Here is a 5,784-nt window from a genome sequence, read left to right as displayed (position 1 = left end):
AGAGGAGAGAGTTTGTGTCAGACCTCCAGGGAGTTTACAATGCTTGACTGGCTTCCTGGTTTCCTAGCACTGCCTAGGAGGTGTTTAGTGTTGGGGACCGAAGGCAAGCCTGGTAGGCATATGGGCAGATTCGGATGGAACATTTCTTCAGTTGATATGTCCTTGTCCTCACATCTGCGGCATTGAAGATCTGGCTGTGCATCCCCCTCAGGGGGGCCTCTGCTGTGATTGATGCTCCTTCCCGAATCCAGATGGCTGGGTACCCATAGGCACCTGCCTGGGTCCACAGGTTTGAAGGCCCGGGAAACTGAAGCCCTCCTCAGTACTCAATCTGCGGTCTACCCTTTCCCAGCTTCCATTTCAGAGCCTCCTCCTGCCAGGTGGGAAGCCAGTGGCAGGTGTCCCACTGTCTCATGTCATCTGCTAAAGTTCCCCTGAGACCTGAGCTCTCTGAAACCACTTGCATCAGCACCACCAGCAGCAGCACCAGCCAGCTGAGCTACCAGGCCAGGGTCAGCCTGTGAGTGCCTTCTGGAAAAGCCCCCTTGACCAGGAAGCTTCATTGTACTCAGACTTCAAAACACCTTGGAGAAGCCTGGCACCTTTAGTGGTTATCAGATTAGGCAGGGTTTAAGCAGAGAGCTGCTGGGTCTGCCATGGGGCGGGGCCTGCTGCTGGTCTCCAAGTCCAGGAGGTTGTTTCTGAGGCTCCTCCTCTATGGTCTAGATTGGCATGAGGGTTTCTGTAGAGTTCCTTTAGGGTAGCCTGCAGGCACAGGTGAGCTCCATCCTTGTCCAGCCCTCAAGGCCTTCAGGGGCTGCCAGGTGCCCTTAGAGAGTGTGTCAGGGCAGTGCAGTGTGTCACAAGGGTCCTTGTGACCTGTGCCAGCCTTCCCTGTGGCACCCTGGTCTACTTTCTCTGCACCCCAGCACCGAGGTCTTCGTAATCCTCCCCCCTCGTTCCATGCACAACCACACTGCTCGTAATCCCCCCCAAACCACACTGCTCCTAATCCCCCCCAAGTTCCCCCCACACCCTCACCCAGGCTCCCAGGCTCAAACCCCTTACCTTCAGGAATCCTTGCAGCCTGCCCAGAGAGCCATCTCAGGACTCTCCAGGCCTAAGGGCTTGGTGGCCATCTTAGGGTCTGGTGTTTTTTGTTTTGTTTTTGTTTGTTTGGTTTTTTGGTTTTTGATTGTATAAGGGCTGAGGGAGTGCACTCAGGTCCCTGCCTCACTGGCATCCCTGGTGCACTACTGCCATCCAGCGGAAGTGTTTTGCTGATGGCTGCTGCAGTTCTCTTGCTTGCGTGCACATGGCAGTGATGGTCCACTTAGGGAAGTTCTCTGGTCCTGCCTGGACAGGAAGGACTCAGGTCTCCTGCTCCCTTCTTGAGCCAGGAGGCCTATGGGAGGAAGCAGGGTCCAGGTGACCCTGGGCCAGATCCCATCTTCACAGGGTTTGGCTAGCTGGACTCTATAAGCATGGCCTCCCAGGCCCCAAGTCAGCAGCCATGTTGGGCAAGGGTATTGGACCTTATTACACAGGACCGAGAGCAAAGGCTACATCTGGGGTTGGGTGTAAAACAGGTCCTGTGTGCCTGGTCTTTTTCCAAGGCCACCATAGCTTGCGACCCCACACTTTGGTTGAGGCATCCCCTGTACACCCACAGCTGGATTACCTCTCTTGTAAGACACACACACACACACACACACAGACACACACACACACACACACACGCACACATACACACAAACCATAGACACACAACATACACGATCCACCAGTGTCTTTATGCCGTGCTCAGGAGCTGAGGGAGACATAGCTTTCCTTGGAAATGTCCATGTTATTTATTAAACTTCTTCCCTGGCCTCTAAAGCACCGTTCATACTCTGCTATTCTGCCTGGATTTCTCTGAGGCTTTCCTTCTGTTTCTTTTTCAAATTGCCCTCTGTGTTGGAGCTCTGCTCCAGGTGGAGGCCAGGGACCCCAATCTGACTGGAACAGAGTAACAGCTCATAACCCTTCAAGGGCCCTGGGAGGCACCAGCAGGGTCCTGTGCAAACTTGCTGTGTGTACCTAGAGGGCTAGGATCCCAATATGATTTGGGGTGAATCTCAAGAGAAGCAGCCAGAGGAGGGTGTAGACTGATGAGTGTCCCAAGGGCCAGGCAGTCAGCTTATCTTGCAGACCGGATACACTATGCAGCCTCATCCATGCAGGGAACATACCTGTGGCTTCTCCTGACTGCCTAACTCACCAAGCCTAACGGAGAGAGGACATTCAGGGGTCGACAAGGCCCCTATCCTGTCCTCTCCTGCCCTGTCCAGGGATCTCATGTGGATAAATAGAGAACGCACTGGTGGCACTATGTGGGAGCCACTAGATTGCGAGATTGTGTGTGTGTGTGTGTGTGTGTGTGTGTGTGTGTGTGTGTGTGTGTGTGTGTGTATGTTCTGCCGTCTTTCCTTCATTCTCTCTGTGTTTCCTGGATTGAAAGCTAGGATGTGAAACCAGGTGCAAGTTCACAGAGTACCAAGTGTGTAACAATTATTATGTTGTTTAGTGGAGAGTTGATTGTCAGAAAGCCACGATGGCATGTAAAAGACGCTCTTCAAGGCTTCCTCCGTTTTGCCTGAGCTCCAGTGTGCACAATGTCTGCACTTTCCCAGGATGGCTGGGGTGGGTTTATGAAGGTCCATCAGAAATGGTGCTTGGGACCAGTAAAGTGACAGCCACATGGAGGTGGCAGGGCCCTTCCTTGGGGACTGCAGGCCTGGAACCTCTCGGAGCAGGCCTGTTTTGTTAAAAGTGGACTAGAGAGATGGCTCAGTGGCTAAGAGCACTGTCTGCTTCAGAGGTGCTGAGTGCCACTCCCAGCAAACACTTGTGGGCTCACACCATCTATAATGTGATCTTATGCCCTCTTGCTGCAGGCAGGTGCCCATGCACATAGGGCATTCACACATAAAATAAGTAAAATCTTTACAAAAAAAAAACCAAGAAGTGGCAGAAGATATGAGGAACGGGAATGTGCTGTGGGTATCCTGATGGGCCAAGTGAAAACTGCTCCTCCTGCATTCTTTCTAGGTGCCCTTTGGTCCACTTGAATCTCCTGAGAGAGCTGCAAGCTGTGTGGGTGCCCAGCCCGGGCCACAGATAGGTAGGTGGGTGTCCCAGGAGTAGGCTGAAAGAAGGCTCCCTATCTGGTGCCAGGTATTTGAACCCTCCCTTTGAAGATTTGTGGTTTCAGGATTCAAGAGAGCTCTCAAACAATTCAGGCTAGTGCCATTGGTTTGGTTGCTCACCAGAAGCACTTGAGACAACTACCCTGTTGCTCTGCTGGAGAAATGACTCAGCACTTCAGAACAGCCACTACTCTTCCAGAGGACCCAGGTACAAATCCCAGCACTTCTATAGCACCTCATGTCCCTGGTTCTGTAACTCCAGCTCCAAGGGCTCCAGTGCCCTCTGTGGCCCTATTCTGTATTCTATGGGCACTAGCAAAACATGTGGTACACAGACATCTAGCAAACTACACATAGAGTTGTGGTAGAACAGAACTCCAACCTTTAGTAAAACTTATTTAAGCTTGTTTTCCCCTGTAAATACTTTTGAGAATCTTGGATGGATGCCTTCAGTACCTTCATGGACGCCAACAGGTTGTCAGCAAATAGCGAAGACAAGCTGTTTTAAAACCCACTCTGAAAAAAAAACCAAAAAAACCAAAAGAACAAAACAAAACAAAAAAACCCCACTCTGCTTTCCCAGCCCCATCACTCCCAGCCCCTTTGATTCTCTGGGGAGGTTCTAAGGTGTCTCACTCTTCCAGTGGGCGGGGCCAGCACTCAGGGGGTGGGAATTGCTCTTCTACTTCCATTTTCTCTCTGCTTCCAACCAGGAGTGGGAATAGTCAGGGGTCAGGGATGGGGAAGGCAAGGCGGGGAGCAGAGATGGATGCTGCTGGTGGTCTCCTCCCTCCCTGGGCCTGAGATTCACAGGCCTGCCCGGCATTGATCAAGTAAGTTTATCCCCACCTCCCCGCACCGTAACTCCTTTTTCTCTGATGCCCTAGGACTTGGTGGCTTGATTGGTCTGTCTGGTGTCGGAGTGTCTCTCCTGCCTGCAGACTGCGCGACCGCGAGCACTGGGAGCCCTCAGACCAGGGAAGGAGGCACCACGAGGCTTGTTCAGCTTAGGGACTCCGGGTTTTGTTCTCTGGGCAACATCTAGAGAGCCTTAGTGGAAAGGCTTCGTGGGGAACCTGGAAGCACTTTGCTGGGACAGAAGGCCGGAGAAGGTTCCGGGACCATCACCCTAAGCAAGGGCCACCTACTCTCAGCCAGAGAGGTGAGCGAACTAGTTGCTAAAGCTTGGCTGCCCAGCGTTAGGCTTCTCCGGGTCCCCAAATGCATTGGTAAGAACGTTTTCTTTTGTGGAAGTTTCAGACCAAAAAACAAAACAAAAAAACAAAAAAAAAAACCCAACAACAACAGAACACATTTGTGCGTGTGTACTGGCAAGTTCTCACAAAAAGCCAGGGTGATTGTTTTTCTGTTTTTTGGTTTGTGTTTTTTTTCAAGGCAAGGTCCCTAGGTAGCTCTGACCCTCCAACTACAAGGCCCCTCCACCACTGCTCTCCAGATGTTGCCCAGAGAACAAAACTCAGTGTCCAAGCCACGTGCTGCCTCCTTTCCTGGCCTGAGGGATCCCAGTGTGTTCTGGGAACTCACTCTGTACACCAGGCTGGCCTCCAACCCAGAGATTCCCCCTACCTCTGCCTCAGAGTGCTAGGAGAGCTCAGGAGTGCCCCACCACCACTGCTTGGCGGCCCTGCACATTTTCATTGCTCTAGACTCTAAGCTCTAAGGTTTTGTGAACATGGGAAAATATGAAAATACGGTTGTGATCACTGATTATGGATACCAAAGCTTGGCAGATGCAAGTATCTGCCACAGAATCACCTGCTCCCTAGAATATTAACAGAATAACGAATGTTTCAAATAAAAAATTTTTAAACAAATAATTTGAGATACCAAAGTCTATAATAATACAAAATGTGCATAATTTGAGAATGTACTATATAAAAAAGTAGATCAAATAGTATTTACACTTGCTAATGTTAAGTTTGTATTTGTGTGAGCTTCTTTTTCTTCTAATTTCCTTTTTTTTCTTTCCTGCATGGTTTGTTTCCTCAGTCACTGGCCACAGGAATCTTGAGAAGTCTTAGGAATATGCAGGCAAGGACTTGAGCCCAGCTTCTTCTCCAACATTGTGCAAAGGAACTGTCCATCCCAGGGGAAATGTGTGAGTTTCTATGTGTCCTTGTATTCCACTTATTTATTTATGGGTCTTTCTGTGACAGGATCTGTCTGTGTAGCCTCCTAGACCCGCCAATATCGTGGGTGTCCTAGACTTGCTTTGTAGACCAGGCTGGCCTCGAACTCACAGCAATCTAGCCCCCTCTGCCTCCCAGCATGCTGGGAGTTCAGGCTTGCCTTTACAGGCTTGATATTGTCCTTGTATTGTTATTCACACTGAAACAGAATTTCTAAAGCAACATCATTTAAAACATACAAATTCTGAAGAGATACATATACTTTGTAGGTTTTCACCACGATGAGTATTATGTTCACATATAGCCAGGTTTTTCTTTCCTCTGTGTTTTTAGTCGAATGTAGGAAAACTTAAGCTTCCTCTAGTGTCTAGAAGAAAGAATAATGACCTGATATCAAAACCAAAACAATACATAATGTGTTCATTGTCCATTTACTTTTTGTATAG

The sequence above is a fragment of the Acomys minous genome, assembly GCF_964271855.1.
Source record: "Acomys minous genome assembly, chromosome: 7".
NCBI classification, from domain to species: domain Eukaryota; kingdom Metazoa; phylum Chordata; class Mammalia; order Rodentia; family Muridae; genus Acomys; species Acomys minous.
Note: the sequence above shows the minus strand (reverse complement) of the source record.